Here is a 21,076-nt window from a genome sequence, read left to right as displayed (position 1 = left end):
AATAACTAAACATTTCACACCCAGAGCAGAAAAGTGCGGGAGAGACAGGAGAAGCCGCCATGCTAAATCGGCTAAGAGCTAGTAGCTGCGCTAAGCTAGTGGATTCCTAAAAACACGCAAAGTGAATAATGTGTAGATAATTTAGAGGTGATTCAGCAGAAGGAGTGCTTTAGTTAAGGCACGTAAAGATTACACTGGGAAACAAATCGTAATCTAGATAACTAGATCAATCTAACTGCGCAGATTAAACAGCTAACAGATACAGAAAAACACAGCTGTGCTCCGGAACAGGAAGTGATACAATACCGCAGTGAGAGCCAACCACCAGCACAACCAACAGCCTGTAAGTCATGTGTGTGATGTTTGAGACCAGTACTCTTAATTAACATGCATTTTCCTGTTAGCTCATGTCACTTCCAGAAACTATTTACAACTCGGCCAATGAAACCAGCTGAGCAGGTCTGGGTGACCTCCCATGACTGTTTCTGGACTCATTCATGAAGTGATGCCAGGTTAACATTGTCTGCTGCTGGACATTCCTGACAGCATTGTGGTACATTGAACTCAAATCCTGCCATTGGAAGAAGGCAGGGGCAGAGTCTACCCCCACTGCTGTACAGGAATCAACTGGTGTCAGTGGGGCAGAGAAGAGCGCGTTGCAGGACAGTGACCAGGGTGCACAAAGGAACCAGGTGAACGTGACAAGAGTAGGAGGCAGAGGTGAGGCCAGCGAGAGAGTGGCACCAATGGGAAGAAGTGGAGCACAGAGGCACAATGGGAACCAACCAGGAGGCATTGGGACATTTCTTATTGTGATTATGACAAAATTATGTCCAGCTCCTTCTGATTGGATATGCAGTTGTCATTAATTAGCAAGGGACGCTAAAACCTGAGTCTTCCTTGTAGAACCTAAGCTTCCTGAACCAAAGCTGCACTCAAAATCTAGACCATACTGATTGATAATAGTCATGAACAAAATAACAATATATATATATATTCTATATTCAAAATACACCTCATGGATGCACTGGGACGCATCATCAGTGATGTATCCTGGGGTCATCGGGTGTTTCGGGTCTTGCAACATCATACACCCTCACCCAGGCGACCCAGCCAGGGGTGATCAAGCCCCGACTTGCATCCCAGTAGCAGCCCACGGATCTGCCCTCTTCACCCAAAGCCACCTGGTGGCCTTTTCGGCGGCTTCACTTGCGAACTTGATGGCCCTCTTCTTTGCTGCTCCTACGATGCCCAGGCGGCTGAGGATCTTGCACAGAGACCGCCCTGCAAATCCCCTGCAGCCTACCTCTATGGGCTCGTAGACCGTCTTCCAGCCTCCCTCCCTGCACTCCTCCACCATTTCCTGGTACTTAGCCCTCTTCCTCTCATTGGCCTCCTCGATGTTTTCTTCCCAGGGCACTGTCAACTCCAGTATGATCAGCTGTTTCGAAGACTGAGAGGCCATGATCATATCTGGGCGAAGGAATGTTGTTGCGATGTGCTGGGGGAACCTCAGCTGCCTACCCAGGTCAACCTGCAACTGCCAGTCAGCTGCTGTGTGGAGCAGTCCTGATGTTGCATGTTGGTTTGCTCTGGGTTTTTCTCCAGCTTTAACAAAGGAGATTGCCTTCTTTGGAGCATGATGGTTCTTGCTGGAGCTGATGGCTGAGGCTACGCTCTCAGCGACTGCCTTAAGCACCTGGTCATGGCGCCAGCGATAGCGACCATCTGCCAGAGCCTTTGGGCAGCCACTGAGGAGGTGTTCTAAAGAGCCTCTACCAGAGCACAGTGGGCAGGAAGGTGTCTCACTTTTCCCCCACACATGGAGGTTCGCTGGACTTGGCAGAGCATCGTAGACAGCTTGCACCAGGAAGCGGACCCGCTGAAAATCTGGCTGCAAGATGTTTGTCCAGGTGATCCTGCACTGTAGTGCGCTCTCCCACCTTGTCCATGCTCCCTGTTGCCGTAGTCCTACTGCCCTGCTCACCCCCTCTTCCTCCACACCCTAGCTCCTCCTGGATCAGGTGGTGCCTTTCCTTCCCATGGGCCTGGCTGATGAGGATCTTTGGGAAGTAACCCAAGCCTGCTCTGTCTGTTGCCACAGTGCCTACCAATGCCTTCTGTCTTAGGCGTGACTCTGCCAGCTCCACTGCTTCCCATGCCTTCCACTTCCTTCCTGTCCTCACCTCGATGCCGGCTGCTGACACTTTGCAGTCCTTTGAGTCCCTGTACTGTAGAACTTCTCTGGTGCATGCCACCATGAACTCTTCTGTGAGACCACTGAGAGGAAGCTGCAGGATGTTACTCGTTCCGTACAGGGCAGCACTGGTAAGGCTGCGAGGAAGTCCCAGCCACTTTCGAAGAAAGCCACTGATCTTCCTCTCTAGGGACTCAACTGCTGTTACTGGGACTGCATAAATCAACAGGGGCCACAGGATGTGGGGCAGGATTGAATGCTGGTAGATCCAGGCTTTAAACCTACCAGGCAGGCCAGACTTGTCTACCTTGGTGAGCCAGGTTCCAAGTTCTAAGCTGGCCTTCTGGATGGCTGCTGAGTCCTTCAGGGTGGAGTCGAAGAGTTTCCCCAAACTCTTCACGGGTTGCTCCGTGATGGTTGGGATGACAGTTCCTGAGATGGAAAAGCGGAACTTGTCACTCACCTTCCCCTTCTTCAGCACCATGGATTGTGATTTGGAGGGCTTGAAGCTCATCCTTGCCCAGGTGATGAGCTTTTCGAGCCCTTGCAGGATCCACCTGCACCCCGGGACCGACATGGTTGTTACGGTGAGGTCATCCATATAGGCTCTGATGGGGGGCTGTTGTACACCTGACTTGGTCAGGGGCCCTCTGCATTCCACCTCAGCTGACTTGACCACCATGTTCATGGCTAGGGAGAAGAGGACAACAGAGATGATGCAGCCTGTAATTATCCCTTTCCCAATGCGATGCCAGTCCGATGTCTCTGACCCAGAAGTAACTCTCATCCTGAAGTTATTATAATAATCCAGGATGAGGTCCTTGATCGTACTGGGAACATGGTGGAGGTGGAGAGCGAGCTCAACCAGCTTGTGTGGTATGGACCCGTACGCGTTGACCAGGTCCAACCACAACACAGTTAGGTCGCCTTTGTTCTCATGGGCCTCTCTGATGAGTTGTGTGATGACCCCAGTGTGTTCCAAGCAGCCAGGAGCAGAGATCCCTCCCTTCTGAACTGATGGGTCAATATAGCTGTTCTTGAGGAGGAACTCGGTCAGTCTTCGTGAGACGATGCTAAAAAACACCTTCCCTTCCACGCTCAGCAGTGAGATGGATCAAAATTGACTGATGTCTCGTGAGTTCTCCTCTTTGGGGATCTAAACTCCCTCAGCATGCCTCCACTGGTCGGCCCCTTCTCCAAATCACCTTCAGGATCCTCCACAGGTGCCGTAGAAGCTCTGGGCAGCGCTTGTAGACCAGATAAGGAATTCCACTGGGGCCTGGTGCTGACACAGAGCGGGCCGCCTTGACAACCTCCTTAACCTCCTTCAGGCTTGGCTCCTTCAGGTTGAACTCTGTTGTTGGGGGATCTGGGCTGATGAGAGCTTTGTTGGGCTCCAGTTCCAGGTCTCTCAGAGGGTCGCTCACAGTGTCCTGGAGGAAGCGGTTTACTTGCTATATATATATATATATATATATATATATATATATATCATACTTTGATTGCAGAACAGATTTGTAAAATGAATTAGATTTTGAAATACCTGTAGGATACATCATCATGATAAATAAAAGTCACTTGTGAAAGAATATAATCAAGTTTAAACTTTTCATCTTTTGAGATGATGATAGTGACTTTCACGGACATTCGAACAACAGTTTTATTTCCTGCATAATTTTACTTTTGTTCAAGTAAAAGGTTTACTTTTGAGGCCAGAAAAACAAGGCTGCCTTTCATCCTGAAGGCTCGTTGTTGTCTGATCAATACGTCTGTCTTCGATCAAAGAGGCCAAAAACATGCATGAAATCTGCCTTTAAATTATTCTGGTGCTGAACCATAGAACTGCCAGTGGGTGGATCTGAACTCTGCACAAACATATGGGGTTAATTAGGCAGAGTTAGTTGCTGGAAGGGTTCAGCTGATCCACAGTAGGGACCTGCAGGATAGGTGGTCTCAGACCATTTGGCACAGAAAGTATCAGGTGGTCACCGGCAAATGATCCAGGAAAGGAGAGGCTGGTCTGCAGCTGTGTGTGTGCACGCTGAGGGGAGGGCGTCCGTGCACGATGCTCTATCTGTGCACCTTTCAAAAAAAAAAAAACCTTGAAGTGGGAGACAGGAGCAGCACAGTCCTCCAGACTGTGGTTGGATGTATTTTAAGTCCAAGTTGGGATAAACCCACATAATGTCACACACATGCACATGGATTTAGAGTTGGCCTACTGCTGGCACGTTTGAGGCAAACCCAGGTTGGAGTGAAGATGATGATATATTCCATGAGACCTCAGCTGATGTTCAGCGTGCGTTCTGAGATGAACCCTGATGATGTGAGTGCACAGCTATAAAATAAAAACATATGCACACAAATTTGACCGTTTCCTTTTCTGAGTCGTCACACGTTACCATCCAAAGCTAAACTACCACAAAAAAATCATTTCTGTCTCTCAGGTTAAATGTCATCATCACCGTGTATAAAGGAGGACGTCACAGTGGAGACAAACAGTCACAAAACCATCATCAGAAACTCCACGAAGATCATCTCAGAGATACAGATATATATATATATATATATATATATATATATATATATATATATATATATATATATATATATATATATATATATATACATATATATCTTTGCTGGGAGCTTTTAATGATTCTTATGATGCTCCACGACTTTGATTCATTATAAACAACAATTTGACCTGTGTTAGACTGGTGGCCTGTCCAGGTGAGTCCCGCCTCTCACCTAATGAGCAGATAGGCTCAACCTCCTGTGACCCTTAATTGGAATAAGCAGGTAAAGAAAATAAATGAATAAATTGTACAATCAGTTATCAGTGTTTTAAAAATTAATTTAAAAACACTTTGGACACATCTAAACCTTAAACATATAAAATAAAATAGAAAACGGGCTAAATATTATAATTGAGGGTCAGCCAGTGTGGGCTTTTGTCAGTCATACTTGGTCTCCTCACTTGGGACCAATCGGCCGTCAGTGCCCCTAGCAGGAGTTAATTCTGCAGATAACTCTTCTAGCTCACCAGAGTTCACAAACCTGTCCACAGCGGTAAGGTGGTGATGCCCCCTGGTCGTTTTCCCTGGGGAGTCCTCGGATTATATTTATCAGATGGAAGAGTTGGAGGACTTGGCCATGGACAGGGAAGCATGGGATGAGCTGCTTGGTGTACGGCCACTTTGACCTGGACCCCTACAAATGGTGGAGAATGAATGAATAAATGAATGTCAGTGTGGGAACAAATTTCACCTTGAATTACATACATTTAATAATAACAAATAAAAAGTTAAAAATATAAAATAAAATCTGTACATTTTAATAAACAGTGTCCCGCTGGACTTGTTGAATAGTGTTTTAACATCATTTATTGATTCGTGATTAGTTTCGGTACAAACAAGCACCACACCCACAAAGAAGTCAGCTTTATTGATTTCAAAATAAGGTTTCTAACTTAAGAATTGACATATTTCTGCATGAACTAGAAAAACGTTCTTGCATTCAATATTTTGGTGAAAATGGATTTGGTTTGGTTACTTCAAAATTATATTTTTCTATTAAACCACTGAAGAAGAAAAAGAAAACACAACAAAAAGCAATATATGCAAATATTTATCAACTTTTGCTCTTCTGATCATTCACAGAAACGCTTTGGTTACGAGCTTCAAACACCTCAGCAGAAATCAGAGAGCACAGTCAGTGTGCAGTGGGGGCGGGGCTTTGAGTCTGACTTCTGACCCACCTCCCACCTGACCCTCCATCCACCTGACCCACCTCCCACCTGACCCACCTCCCACCTGACCCTCCATCCACCTGGCCCACCTCCCACCTGACCCTCCATCCACCTGACCCACCTCCCACCTGACCCTCCATCCACCTGACCCACCTCCCACCTGACCCACCTCCCACCTGACCCTCCATCCACCTGGCCCACCTCCCACCTGACCCTCCATCCACCTGACCCACCTCCCACCTGACCCTCCATCCACCTGACCCACCTCCCACCTGACCCTCCATCCACCTGGCCCACCTCCCACCTGACCCTCCATCCACCTGACCCACCTCCCACCTGACCCACCTCCCACCTGACCCTCCATCCACCTGGCCCACCTCCCACCTGACCCTCCATCCACCTGACCCACCTCCCACCTGACCCTCCATCCACCTGGCCCACCTCCCACCTGACCCTCCATCCACCTGACCCACCTCCCACCTGACCCTCCATCCACCTGACCCACCTCCCACCTGACCCTCCATCCACCTGGCCCACCTCCCACCTGACCCTCCATCCACCTGACCCACCTCCCACCTGACCCTCCATCCACCTGGCCCACCTCCCACCTGACCCTCCATCCACCTGACCCACCTCCCACCTGACCCTCCATCCACCTGGCCCACCTCCCACCTGACCCTCCATCCACCTGACCCACCTCCCACCTGACCCTCCATCCACCTGGCCCACCTCCCACCTGACCCTCCATCCACCTGACCCACCTCCCACCTGACCCTCCATCCACCTGACCTGCTTAGCGGTTTGTGGCTGTAAGTCTATTCGGCCATTTTTAGCCCAGTGTGGCGATGCGTGGCTGAAACATGTCAGAATGCTGCTGTCATTTCAGCATTAATGAGTGCAGATCTGGTTTGCTTCTGATGACTAACTAGTCACACAGACTAAGTGATGTCATAAGTCACACGTTGCCTTTAAACTCTTCAAATGTTGAATCCTTTCAGGGCTGAAGTCCAACAGCAGAGCTGCAAAACAAGAAGAAAAAAGAAGGAATGTTTCCATTTTCTGTCTGACAGAATTGCTTTCCCTTTATTTTGGGGGTGACATTTTCATCCTCATGCATCATTTATATGTCCTCAGAAAACAGCAGATGGGAAAGAGGAGTCAGAGGAGATGAAATTATAAAATAGATGCCGTGTTTGGATTAAAAACGGAGCGGCTGTATGGACCGGTACCACTGTGTGTGTGTGTGTGTGTGTGTGTGTGTGTGTGTGTGTGTGTGTGTGTGTGTGTGTGTGTGTGTGTGTGAACAGTGGGACATTCCAGGCCGTGTTGCAGGTCCAGAGGATAATTCTGCCTTTCAGCTGCTTCCCATTTATTCCACGCTGCAGCACTGTCATCTCACTCCGCTCACGATGAAAAGCATCGTTGTGTAAAGAAACTGAAATGAAAATCCTTCTGGACCCAGCAGGGAGGAGGGCGGGGCCTGGAGGGATTTTATCTCAGACTCAATGGCACTTTGCTGGGATAAGATCTAATTCTTGGCAGGAAAATTTCTTTATATGGCCACCTGCTGTCGCCAGCTTTGTCCCAGGATCACAAGTTGTTCTGGGTGACCGGACTTGGACACGACCAGAGGAATGCACTCGGCTCCCCGCTGACATTTAGATCTCTTTATTTTCTGACATGCTTTCATTCAGCCCACAGTGGAGTGCAAGAGGAGAGGCAGGGGGCGGAGTCTAAGACTAACACGTCACCCTCTAACAACATCCCAAAATCTGTGCACGTCACATGACATCGTGACACTGACCCACGTTACAGAAACCAAAAACTGAAAGGAAACATCAGCGACAAACACACAGTCACTTTGGGTTTGATTAAAAAATAAATTCTGACATTTTGAACTTTGAAGTTTCACTGCACTGAATTTAAAGAGACAAATGACTCACCGCGGGACCACAGCGTGGAACAGATCAGAGTCTATGACTCCACCCAGGTGGGACTCCTGTCCATCACTGGTTACTTCCCCAACCAAGGACAGAACCTGTTTCCAGCTGGGTGGACTGGGACGATGCAGCTGGCGTGTCCTGTCCAAGGACACAGACAGATCCGCTTGCAGACACGACTCCGAGCGACTTTGTCCATCAGCTGATGATCTGTTTGTTGCCATGTGCTGCTGACATTTTCTCTTCCCTCTTTGAACGGCAACATCCTGCCTGCAGAGGTCAAAGTTCATCATCAGTCAGTAAGTGTTACAGACCAAATCCAAGCTGTTGTCCATGTGGTGAGTCTGTCCTCAGTGATTATCAGCGTTTCCTCCACAAACAAACAAACAAACAGAGAAACTGTAGCGGTCGGCAGGTCGTCTCCGTCTGTGCAGCACAACAATCGCTCTTTACAAAAACGATATTCAAAGCCAAGAGACAAACCTCACAAAGGACACCTTCAGTCTGTCCTCAAAGAGGACGTGCAGCTCAGAGCCAGAACGTTAGGAGATGGACCGAGCGGGTCGGAGCAGAACCGCTGAATGAAGACATGAACGTCAATCCATGAAGCAGGCAAAGACTTAACACTGTACGCACGAAGCATCCTCAGGCTAAAAATAGCTCCTAGTGACATTATTCTAAGAAAAATCTTAGAATTTCTCAAATTTTTAGACATTTCTTAGAATTTTCTCTCTAAGATAAAAGTTGTCCGCAAAACATCTTAAACCAGACCTGGGCAAACTGCGGCCCTTTGCATCTCTCTGTCCGGCCCTCATGAGGTCTGTGATTATTATTATTATTATTATTGTCAAGCTTGTGTGTTGCAAATCATTAGAGAGGTTTATTTAGGTATATTTAAATATTTACATATTATTACAATAAAACATTACCTATAAAAGCTATTAAATAGGAAATTTTTTGTAAAATTTGTAATGGGAGACAGCCGAGTTATCGATGGTGTGGCCCTCGGACATAATTCAGGTTCCCTATGTGGCCCCTTGTAAAAATTAATTGCCCACCCCTGTCTTAAACCATAAAAGAGCTTCTAAGATGCCAAACTGGTAAGAGGAGGGAGGAGGACTTTTAAGAAGCCTAAGAGTGTCTTAAACAGACGAGCTGGTGGAAAAGACGGAGAGGAAGCAGAGATATTCTCCGTATGACAGTGAGTCAATCAATCAATCAATCAATTTTATTTATATAGCGCCAAATCACAACAGTTGCGCCAAGGCGCTTTATATTGTAAGGCAAGGCCATACAATAATTACGTAAAAACCCCAACGGTCAAAACGACCCCCTGTGAGCAAGCACTTGGCGACAGTGGGAAGGAAAAACTCCCTTTTAACAGGAAGAAACCTGCAACAGAACCAGGCTCAGGGAGGGGCAGTCTTCTGCTGGGACTGGTTGGGGCTGAGGGAGAGAACCAGGAAAAAGACATGCTGTGGAGGGGAGCAGAGATCGATCACTAATGATTAAATGCAGAGTGGTGCATACAGAGCAAAAAGAGAAAGAAACACTCAGTGCATCATGGGAACCCCCCAGCAGTCTAAGTCTATAGCAGCATAACTAAGGGATGGTTCAGGGTCACCTGATCCAGCCCTAACTATAAGCTTTAGCAAAAAGGAAAGTTTTAAGCCTAATCTTAAAAGTAGAGAGGGTGTCTGTCTCCCTGATCTGAATTGGGAGCTGGTTCCACAGGAGAGGAGCCTGAAAGCTGAAGGCTCTGCCTCCCATTCTACTCTTACAAACCCTAGGAACTACAAGTAAGTCTGCAGTCTGAGAGCGAAGCGCTCTATTGGGGTGATATGGTACTATGAGGTCACTAAGATAAGATGGGACCTGATTATTCAAAACCTTATAAGAGAGGCCAATATGGGTGAGATATGCTCTCTCCTTCTAGTCCCCGTTAGAACTCTAGCTGCAGCATTTAGAATTAACTGAAGGCTTTTCAGGGAACTTTTAGGACAACCTGATAATAATGAATTACAATAGTCCAGCCTAGAGGAAATAAATGCATGAATTACTTTTTCAGCATCACTCTGAGACAAGACCTTTCTAATTTTAGAGATATTGCGTAAATGCAAAAAAGCAGTCCTACATATTTGTTTAATATGCGCATTGAATGACTCCAAGATTTCTCACAGTATTACTAGAGGTCAGGGTAATGCCATCCAGAGTAAGGATCTGGTTAGACACCATGTTTCTAAGATTTGTGGGGCCAAGTACAATAACTTCAGTTTTATCTGAGTTTAAAAGCAGGAAATTAGAGGTCATCCATGTCTTTATGTCTGTAAGACAATCCTGCAGTTTAACTAATTGGTGTGTGTCCTCTGGCTTCATGGATAGATAAAGCTGGGTATCATCTGCGTAACAATGAAAATTTAAGCAATGCCGTCTAATAATACTGCCTAAGGGAAGCATGTATAAAGTGAATAAAATTGGTCCTAGCACAGAACCTTGTGGAACTCCATAATTAACCTTAGTCTGTGAAGAAGATTCCCCATTTACATGAACAAATTGTAATCTATTAGATAAATATGATTCAAACCACCGCAGCGCAGTGCCTTTAATACCTATGGCATGCTCTAATCTCTGTAATAAACTTTTATGGTCAACAGTATCAAAAGCAGCACTGAGGTCTAACAGAACAAGCACAGAGATGAGTCCACTGTCCGAGGCCATAAGAAGATCATTTGTAACCTTCACTAATGCTGTTTCTGTACTATGATGAATTCTAAACCCTGACTGAAACTCTTCAAATAGACCATTCCTCTGCAGATGATCAGTTAGCTGTTTTACAACTACCCTTTCAAGAATTTTTGAGAGAAAAGGAAGGTTGGAGATTGGCCTATAATTAGCTAAGATAGCTGGGTCAAGTGATGGCTTTTTAAGTAATGGTTTAATTACTGCCACCTTAAAAGCCTGTGGTACATAGCCAACTAACAAAGATAGATTGATCATATTTAAGATCGAAGCATTAAATAATGGTAGGGCTTCCTTGAGCAGCCTGGTAGGAATGGGGTCTAATAGACATGTTGATGGTTTGGATGAAGTAACTAATGAAAATAACTCAGAACAATCGGAGAGAAAGAGTCTAACCAAATACCGGCATCACTGAAAGCAGCCAAAGATAACGATACGTCTTTGGGATGGTTATGAGTAATTTTTTCTCTAATAGTTAAAATTTTATTAGCAAAGAAAGTCATGAAGTCATTACTAGTTAAAGTTAAAGGAATACTCGGCTCAATAGAGCTCTGACTCTTTGTCAGCCTGGCTACAGTGCTGAAAAGAAACCTGGGGTTGTTCTTATTTTCTTCAATTAGTGATGAGTAGTAAGATGTCCTAGCTTTACGGAGGGCTTTTTTATAGAGCAACAGACTCTTTTTCCAGGCTAAGTGAAGATCTTCTAAATTAGTGAGACGCCATTTCCTCTCCAACTTACGGGTTATCTGCTTTAAGCTGCGAGTTTGTGAGTTATACCACGGAGTCAGGCACTTCTGATTTAAAGCTCTCTTTTTCAGAGGAGCTACAGCATCCAAAGTTGTCTTCAATGAGGATGTAAAACTATTGACGAGATACTCTATCTCACTTACAGAGTTTAGGTAGCTACTCTGCACTGTGTTGGTATATGCCATTAGAGAACATAAAGAAGGAATCATATCCTTAAACCTAGTTACAGCGCTTTCTGAAAGACTTCTAGTGTAATGAAACTTAATCCCCACTGCTGGGTAGTCCATCAGAGTAAATGTAAATGTTATTAAGAAATGATCAGACAGAAGGGAGTTTTCAGGGAATACTGTTAAGTCTTCAATTTCCATACCATAAGTCAGAACAAGATCTAAGATATGATTAAAGTGGTGGGTGGACTCATTTACATTTTAAGCAAAGCCAATTGAGTCTAATAATAGATTATATGCAGTGTTGAGGCTGTCATTCTCAGCATCTGTGTGGATGTTAAAATCGCCCACTATAATTATCTTATCTGAGCTAAGCACTAAGTCAGACAAAAAGTCTGAAAATTCACAGAGAAATTCACAGTAACGACCAGGTGGACGATAGATAATAACAAATAAAACTGGTTTTTTGGGACTTCCAATTTGGATGGACAAGACTAAGAGTCAAGCTTTCAAATGAATTAAAGCTCTGTCTGGGTTTTTGATTAATTAATAAGCTGGAATGGAAGATTGCTGCTAATCCTCTGCCTCGGCCCGTGCTACGAGCATTCTGGCAGTTAGTGTGACTCGGGGGAGTTGACTCATTTAAACTAACATATTCATCCTGCTGTAACCAGGTTTCTGTAAGGCAGAATAAATCAATATGTTGATCAATTATTATATCATTTACTAACAGGGACTTAGAAGAGAGAGACCTAATGTTTAATAGACCACATTTAACTGTTTTAGTCTGTGGTGCAGTTGAAGGTGCTATATTATTTTTTCTTTTTGAATTTTTATGCTTAAATAGATTTTTGCTGGTTATTGGTGGTCTGGGAGCAGGCACCGTCTCTACGGGGATGGGGTAATGAGGGGATGGCAGGGGGAGAGAAGCTGCAGAGAGGTGTGTAAGACTACAACTCTGCTTCCTGGTCCCAACCCTGGATAGTCACGGTTTGGAGGATTTAAGAAAATTGGCCAGATTTCTAGAAATGAGAGCTGCTCCATCCAAAGTGGGATGGATGCCGTCTCTCCTAACAAGACCAGGTTTTCCCCAGAAGCTTTGCCAATTATCTATGAAGCCCACCTCATTTTTTGGACACCACTCAGACAGCCAGCAATTCAAGGAGAACATGCGGCTAAACATGTCACTCCCGGTCCGACTGGGGAGGGGCCCAGAGAAAACTACAGAGTCCGACATTGTTTTTGCAAAGTTACACACCGATTCAATGTTAATTTTAGTGACCTCCGATTGGCGTAACCGGGTGTCATTACTGCCGACGTGAATTACAATCTTACCAAATTTACGCTTAGCCTTAGCCAGCAGTTTCAAATTTCCTTCAGTGTCGCCTGCTCTGGCCCCCGGAAGACAATTGACTATGGTTGCTGGTGTCGCTAACTTCACATTTCTCAAAACAGAGTCGCCAATAACCAGAGTTTGATCCTCGGCGGGTGTGTCGTCGAGTGGGGAAAAACGGTTAGAAATGTGAACGGGTTGGCGGTGTACACGGGGCTTCTGTTTAGAACTACGCTTCCTCCTCACAGTCACCCAGTCGGCCTGCTTTCTCGGCTGCTCGGGATCTGCCAGAGGGAAACTAACGGCTGTTAAGCTACCTTGGTCCGCACTGACTACAGGGGCCTGGCTAGCTGTAGAATTTTCCACGGTGCGGAGCCGAGTCTCCAATTTGCCCAGCCTGGCCTCCAAAGCTACGAATATGCTACACTTATTACAAGTACCATTACTGCTAAAGGAGGCCGAGGAATAACTAAACATTTCACACCCAGAGCAGAAACGTGCGGGAGAGACAGGAGAAGCCGCCATGCTAAACCGGCTAAGAGCTAGTAGCTGCGCTAAGCTAGCGGATTCCTAAAAACACACAAAGTGAATAATGTGTAAATAATTTAGAGGTGATTCAGCAGAGGGAGTGCTTTAGTTAAGGCACGTGAAGATTACACTGTGAAACAAATCGTTATCTAGTTAACTAGATCAATCTAACTGTGCAGATTAAACAGCTAACAGATATAGAAAAACACCGCTGTGCTCCGGAACAGGAAGTGATACAATACCGCAGTGAGAGCCAACCACCAGTAGAGGCAAGCAAGAGTCAGTAACACACTACCAGCATCATCTATGTAATTATTTTATGTTAATTTACTGTCTTAATGTATTTATAAATTGTTTAGGTTCTTGTTATCATATACACACATTAATATTATCATGATTTTTATTATTATTATCAGTATTATTGATATTTTATTTTGTTATGACTTCTGTTTTGTCATTTGATTTCAAATGGACAACAATGGAAATAAGTGTTTTCACCTTCTTGTGTCATACATGTAATTTTAACGTATTTACAATTATATTATGTACGTACATTAAACTTATTAATAAACTCACGCACCCAGGCACACTTTTAATATGTAGATAATCGGCATGTGAATAAGATACGTTCAAACATCTTCAAGCTGTGTAACAATTCATTTTGTGGTGAGCTGCGTGAAATAATGAAAGACAAGCGAGAGCTTTTGTCTTTTTGGCACTCGGCCACTAGGAGGCACTCTTATTTTTCAGATAAAACAACACAGGATGGCATCAACCACGAAACACTTTTCACTTATGGTGACAACATGGTGACACTTAACTCACTAAACAAATTAACTACAAAAGCACAATAAATCAACAACACTAACAACATTTTTAAACTAACATGAACCACAATAGCAACATTTAGAATCCCAAAACCCAAAACTCCCATAATGCATTGGAGCACAAGAATTTAGAGGTTTAGTGACTGGCCCAGCAATCACTCAAATTTAATTTTGCTGAGTATCATCTTCATGACATTAAATTATTTTCATGATTATGCATTTCTTAATACACTTCCATGATTGGTTGATTTTACTGTTCATTCATACTATGTAAGAGCGCAGAGTGCATTTTTTAAATTTCCCCTTCCCTTTTGGTGACAACCAATCACAGCTCCTACAGGAACATGTCATATCTAGCAATGGGGTCAATCCCACCTTCTCACTAAGACAGGGGTTTCAGTCTCCTTCTTGCTCTCAGACACTTGTTGGCTCACTCTTAGGATACGATTCCTTTCCAGAAAATTTTAGGCTAAGGTTGGAGCTCTTTGAGATGACTTTGAGATGCTTCGTGCATTGGGGCCCAGGATTTTATGAGGATAAAACACTCCGAGACACAAAACAAAACAACAGCAGAAACCACAAAAGAAGAAGCACGTTTAAATTATCGACACCGACACACAAACGATCCGTCTTCAGTTCAGGTTTGACTGTTTCAAAAAGGAATAATTGACTTTTATTTTTACAATCTTTAATCACTATAAATTTGGGGTCACACACTCTGCTCCTGGAGGTCTCTAACCCTGCTCCTGGAGGTCTCTAACTCTGCTCCTGGAGATCTCTATCTCTGCTCCTGGAGATCTCTAACACTGCTCCTGGAGGTCACTAACCCTGCTCCTGGAGGTCTTTAACCCTGCTCCTGGAGGTCTTTAACCCTGCTCCTGGAGGTCACTAACCCTGCTCCTGGAGGTCTCTAACTCTGCTCCTGGAGGTCTCTAGCCCTGCTCCTGGAGGTCTCTAACCCTGCTCCTGGAGGCCACTAACCCTGCTCCTGGCCAGGTCACTAATTCTGCTCCTGGAGGTCTCTAACCCTGCTCCTGGAGGTCACTAGCCCTGCTCCTGGAGGTCACTAACCCTGCTTCTGGAGGTCACTAACCCTGCTCCTGGAGGTCACTAACCCTGCTCCTGGAGGTCTCTAACTCTGCTCCTGGAGGTCTCTAACCCTGCTCCTGGCCATGTCACTAATTTTGCTCCTGGAGGTCTCTAACCCTGCTCCTGGAGGTCTGTAACCCTGCTTCTGGGGGTCTCTAACCCTGCTCCTGGAGGTCACAGACCCTGCTCCTGGTGGTCTCTAACCCTGCTCCTGGAGGTCTCTAACCCTGCTCCTGGCCATGTCACTAATTTTGCTCCTGGAGGTCACTAACCCTGCTGCTCCTGGAGGTCTCTAACACTCCTCCTGGAGGTCTCTAACCCTGCTCCTGGCCAGGTCACTAATTTTGCTCCTGGAGGTCTCTAACTCTGCTCCTGGAGGTCTCTAACTCTGCTCCTGGAGGTCACTAACCCTGCTCCTGGAGGTCTTTAACCCTGCTCCTGGAGGTCTTTAACCCTGCTCCTGGAGGTCTCTAACTCTGCTCCTGGAGGTCTCTAACCCTGCTCCTGGAGGTCTCTAACCCTGCTCCTGGAGGTCACTAGCCCTGCTCCTGGAGGTCACTAACCCTGCTTCTGGAGGTCTATAACTCTGCTCCTGGAGGTCTCTAACCCTGCTCCTGGAGGTCACTAACCCTGCTCCTGGAGGTCTCTAACTCTGCTCCTGGAGGTCACTAACCCTGCTGTTCCTGGCCAGGTCACTAATTCTGCTCCTGGAGGTCTGTAACCTTGCTTTTGGAGGTCTCTAACTCTGCTCCTGGAGGTCTCTAACCCTGCTCCTGGAGGTCACTAACCCTGCTCCTGGAGGTCTCTAACCCTGCTCCTGGAGGTCTCTAACCCTGCTCCTGGAGGCCACTAACCCTGCTGCTGGCCAGGTCACTAATTCTGCTCCTGGAGGTCTCTAACCCTGCTCCTGGAGGTCACTAGCCCTGCTCCTGGAGGTCACTAACCCTGCTCCTGGAGGTCACTAACCCTGCTCCTGGAGGTCTCTAACTCTGCTCCTGGAGGTCTCTAACCCTGCTCCTGGCCATGTCGCTAATTTTGCTCCTGGAGGTCTCTAACCCTGCTCCTGGAGGTCTGTAACCCTGCTTCTGGGGGTCTCTAACCCTGCTCCTGGAGGTCACAGACCCTGCTCCTGGAGGTCACAGACCCTGCTCCTGGTGGTCTCTAACCCTGCTCCTGGCCATGTCACTAATTTTGCTCCTGGAGGTCACTAACCCTGCTGCTCCTGGAGGTCTCTAACACTCCTCCTGGAGGTCTCTAACCCTGCTCCTGGAGGTCTCTAACCCTGCTCCTGGCCAGGTCACTAATTTTGCTCCTGGAGGTCTCTAACTCTGCTCCTGGAGGTCTCTAACTCTGCTCCTGGAGGTCACTAACCCTGCTCCTGGAGGTCTTTAACCCTGCTCCTGGAGGTCTCTAACTGTGCTCCTGGAGGTCTCTAACCCTGCTCCTGGAGGTCTCTAACCCTGCTCCTGGAGGCCACTAACCCTGCTCCTGGCCAGGTCACTAATTCTGCTCCTGGAGGTCTCTAACCCTGCTCCTGGAGGTCACTAGCCCTGCTCCTGGAGGTCACTAACCCTGCTTCTGGAGGTCTATAACTCTGCTCCTGGAGGTCACTAACCCTGCTCCTGGAGGTCTTTAACCCTGCTCCTGGAGGTCTCTAACTGTGCTCCTGGAGGTCTCTAACCCTGCTCCTGGAGGTCTCTAACCCTGCTCCTGGAGGCCACTAACCCTGCTCCTGGCCAGGTCACTAATTCTGCTCCTGGAGGTCTCTAACCCTGCTCCTGGAGGTCACTAGCCCTGCTCCTGGAGGTCACTAACCCTGCTTCTGGAGGTCTATAACTCTGCTCCTGGAGGTCTCTAACCCTGCTCCTGGAGGTCTCTAACTCTCCTCCTGGAGGTCTCTAACCCTGCTCCTGGAGGTCACTAACCCTGCTGCTCCTGGCCAGGTCACTAATTCTGCTCCTGGAGGTCTGTAACCCTGCTTTTGGAGGTCTCTAACTCTGCTCCTGGAGGTCTCTAACCCTGCTCCTGGAGGTCACTAACCCTGCTCCTGGAGGTCTCTAACTCTGCTCCTGGAGGTCTCTAACCCTGCTCCTGGAGGTCTGTAACCCTGCTCCTGGAGGTCACAGACCCTGCTCCTGGAGGTCACAGACCCTGCTCCTGGAGGTCTCTAACCCTGTTCCTGGAGGTCTCTAACCCTGCTCCTGGCCATGTCACTAATTTTGCTCCTGGAGGTCTCTAACCCTGCTCCTGGAGGTCTCTAACCCTGCTCCTGGAGGTCTCTAACCCTGCTCCTGGCCAGGTCACTAATTTTGCTCCTGGAGGTCACTAACCCTGCTGCTCCTGGAGGTCTCTAACCCTCCTCCTGGAGGTCTCTAACCCTGCTCCTTTAGGTCTCTAACCCTGCTCCTGGAGGTCACTAACCCTGCTCCTAGAGGTCTCTAACCCTCCTCCTGGGGGTCTCTAACCCTGCTCCTTTAGGTCTCTAACCCTGCTCCTGGAGGTCACTAACCCTGCTCCTAGAGGTCTCTAACCCTCCTCCTGGGGGTCTCTAACCCTGCTCCTTTAGGTCTCTAACCCTGCTCCTGGAGGTCACTAACCCTGCTCCTAGAGGTCTCTAACCCTGCTCCTAGAGGTCACCTGTCCTGTATGATTTTCAGGTGTACCAGCTTATTAGTCAGGTCTGGTGTTCCTTGGCTCCTGATTGGCTGAGTACACCTGACGAAGTTAATTAGCAGTGGGTGTAACTGGAAGAGTTGGCAAACTTAAAGCGGAGATGACCTCCATGAGCAGGGTCATGACCCCTGCAGTAAATGAATGGATGTGCCTGGATTGTCTGATGCGCTGTCAAGTCGGACAAATTGTTTTTCCTGTCGCATGTGTGACCTGACACATGTAAAATAAGCAAACAAACAACACTGAGCTGGGCATTACTGTCACAATGACAATCTGTTGAGATAAACTTCTTTTTCCTGCTTTCTCTTTGGAATTTTGCACTTTCTGGCAGCATATGTAAGAAAACAGAAGGACAACACATTACAAACAAACAAACCAACGAACAAAAACTTTTTAAAGAAAAACTGGACAAACTTCTTAAAAAGTCTCAAAACAGTGCACAAAAAAAGTGTGTGTATATCGATCTATCGGTCGATCAATATATAGATAGTTAGCTCATGAAGAAAGGATATCAGACATTTTCCCAGAGGGTGCATTTGGAGCAGGTTAGATTAAATAAAATGATAAAAAGTAATCCTTGAAAGTCTTCATTGCTTCTGTATTGTACTTCTGAAATCGGTGAATATTTCTCAGTTTTCTTGAGGAGATCACAAAAGAATGGAAACAGCGTTTGGCATTTTGGTTGTGACATTCTGCTTAAAACAAAGTTTCTGACATCAAATGTATTCAATATAATCAAACTATTTGGGACAAGGAAACCAAACAGTCCTTTTTCTCATTTAAGTTTCACATTCTCAATCCAATAAAAGCCAGAGGACAGGTGCAGAAGATGGACTGGCTGTCTGCCTGCGTGGTTGCTATCCAGGACCCAGTGGACGCACTGATACTTTCCTTCACAATAGTCTGTAAAATGTGCCACAGTCCCAGTTTGGGTTCACTGTCAGATGCTGATGTGATTTTGTTATTTTACAGTAATTTATGTGGCAGCTTCCAAACAAATTTAATCCAATAAACTCAACATCTGGAGCACAGACTACATCTGGCTGGAACAACTCATGAACAGAGACAGTAAAAATAAACTACCCAATATTATTATACGATTTATAAGCAGAAAATACAAAAATGAATTATTAAGACAGGCAAAGAATCTGAAAGGAACAAATGTTTATATAAACGAGCATCTAACGAAAAAAAAATGCAGATATTGCCAGGGAAGCAAGACTATTAAAAAAACAGAAACACATTGTTGCTACATGCGTCTGGAACTGTAGGGTTTGGATTAGAATGAAAGAAGGAACAAAGGGTATACAAATCAGAGACATGGAGGACCTTACAAAGTACAGATCTGAATAGACAAATGAATATAACGTCAGTTGGTAGTATGACCAACAAAAAATCAGATTAAACATGGAAACAGATGATACAATATATGACATAGACACCAATATTGATGAAAGTATATTTGACTTGACTACAATTGGTTGTGAGTATTATATGGAAAAACAGTTAAATAGTGAAAAACGTACTGAAGATACCCTGTCACTCATACATATAAATATCCGAAGCTTGTGCTGTAAAATGTCAAAAATAAAGGATTATTTAAACCAGTTTAAAAATAGATTCAGCATTGTTGCAATCACAGAATCTTGGCTTAAAGATGACCTCATGGCTGATGTTCAAATGGAGGGATATGAACTATATTTTGTAAATAGAAGAGATAAAAAAGGCGGAGGTATTGTTTTGTACATAAAAACAGATATTGTTGTGTGGGCTGCTGAAGAGGAGGTACTGCTGGCCCACCACCACCAGAGGGCACCCTGCCTGGAGTGCGGGCTCCAGGCACCAGAGGGCGCTGCCGCCTCACAGGAGCAGCCGGGGTGACAGCTGACACTCATCACCTGTGACAGCTGTCACCACTCATCTGATCTGCATCGGTATATCAGCAAGACGTCATCTCCACCTCTTTGCCGAGATATCGTTCTACCTGAAAGGTAATATCCTCAGCCTGACTGCTTGATAGAAAGCCTTTTTGTTGTGATTTTTGTGAGTGATAACAGACTTTTTCTCCAACGAGAGGTGGAGGTAGCTTCCCTGCCGTGCAGATTGCTGGGTGCAGACGCGCCCACGTTTAATTGTGATTTTGTTCCTCGCCAGCAGTACCAGGTCCGACACGCGGAGGCAGTGGCCACCTGGGAGTTCGGGACTTGGCGGCTCCAGTATTCCCGGGGTCTGGTGGCGGAGGAAATCGTGTGGTTCCGGTTCTGCTTTGGACAGGCGTCTCCTATCTTCGAGCCTGCCCACACGACACCTTGTAATTTGACCTTTGATCTATTGTGGAATCTGTTGTGTTTGTTGTGCACGTTCGCAACAGTAAAGTGTTGTTATTTGACCTATTCTATTGTCCGTTCATTTGCGCCCCCTGTTGTGGGTCCGTGTACTTACACTTTCCCAACAGGATATCTCGGCCAACGTCATGGATCCCGAGGGGCGTCAACCGGCTGTTGAATGGCCAATGGAAGAACAGGGCGCACAGGCGCCCGCAGGAGGAATGATCGGTGAGTTGCAGCGGATCCTCACCGTTTTCACGGCTCGGTTGGATTTAATGACCGAGCAGAACGTCCTCCTTAACCGCAGGGTGGAGGCTCTCGCCGCGCAGGTGGAAGCGCGCCCTCAGGGCGCTGCTGCGGCTCTCCCTCCTGTCGACCCTGTGCGTAACAGTGACGTTCCACTGGTCGTTCAACGACCCCTCCCACCTTCCCCTGAAGCATACATAAGCCCTCCAGAGCCGTACGGAGGTTGTGTGGAGACATGCGCGGACTTCCTTATGCAGTGTTCGCTCGTCTTCGCACAACGTCCTGTCATGTACGCGACTGGTGCTAGTAAGATAGCTTATGTAATTAATCTGCTTCGCGGCAAGGCACGCGCTTGGGCTACAGCGCTTTGGGAGCAAAATTCACGGCTCCTTCTGACATATGATGGGTTTGTGAGGGAGTTCAGAACAGTGTTCGATCATCCAAATAGAGGAGAGACCGCTTCAGCCGTGCTGCTGTCAATGAGACAGGGGCGCCGGAGCGCAGCTGCTTAT

The 21,076-nt window shown here is 46.5% G+C and overlaps 1 long non-coding RNA gene across 1 annotated transcript; it reads right to left on the bottom strand.

Moving 5' to 3' along the window:
• Window positions 1-1,491: 1,491 nt before the first annotated feature.
• LOC117503239 lies at window positions 1,492-20,747 on the bottom strand. Its single transcript, XR_004558526.1, has 4 exons — window positions 20,736-20,747; window positions 13,105-13,108; window positions 3,063-3,065; window positions 1,492-1,982 (listed from the first exon to the last, which is right to left on the bottom strand). It is a non-coding gene; the product is annotated as an uncharacterized LOC117503239 (long non-coding RNA).
• Between the last annotated feature and the right edge of the window lie 329 nt (window positions 20,748-21,076).

Source organism: Thalassophryne amazonica, chromosome 21 (assembly GCF_902500255.1).
Source record: "Thalassophryne amazonica chromosome 21, fThaAma1.1, whole genome shotgun sequence".
NCBI lineage: Eukaryota > Metazoa > Chordata > Actinopteri > Batrachoidiformes > Batrachoididae > Thalassophryne > Thalassophryne amazonica.
The sequence above is the reverse complement of the archived record's forward strand: the minus strand, read 5'-3'. Positions and strand labels throughout refer to the sequence as shown.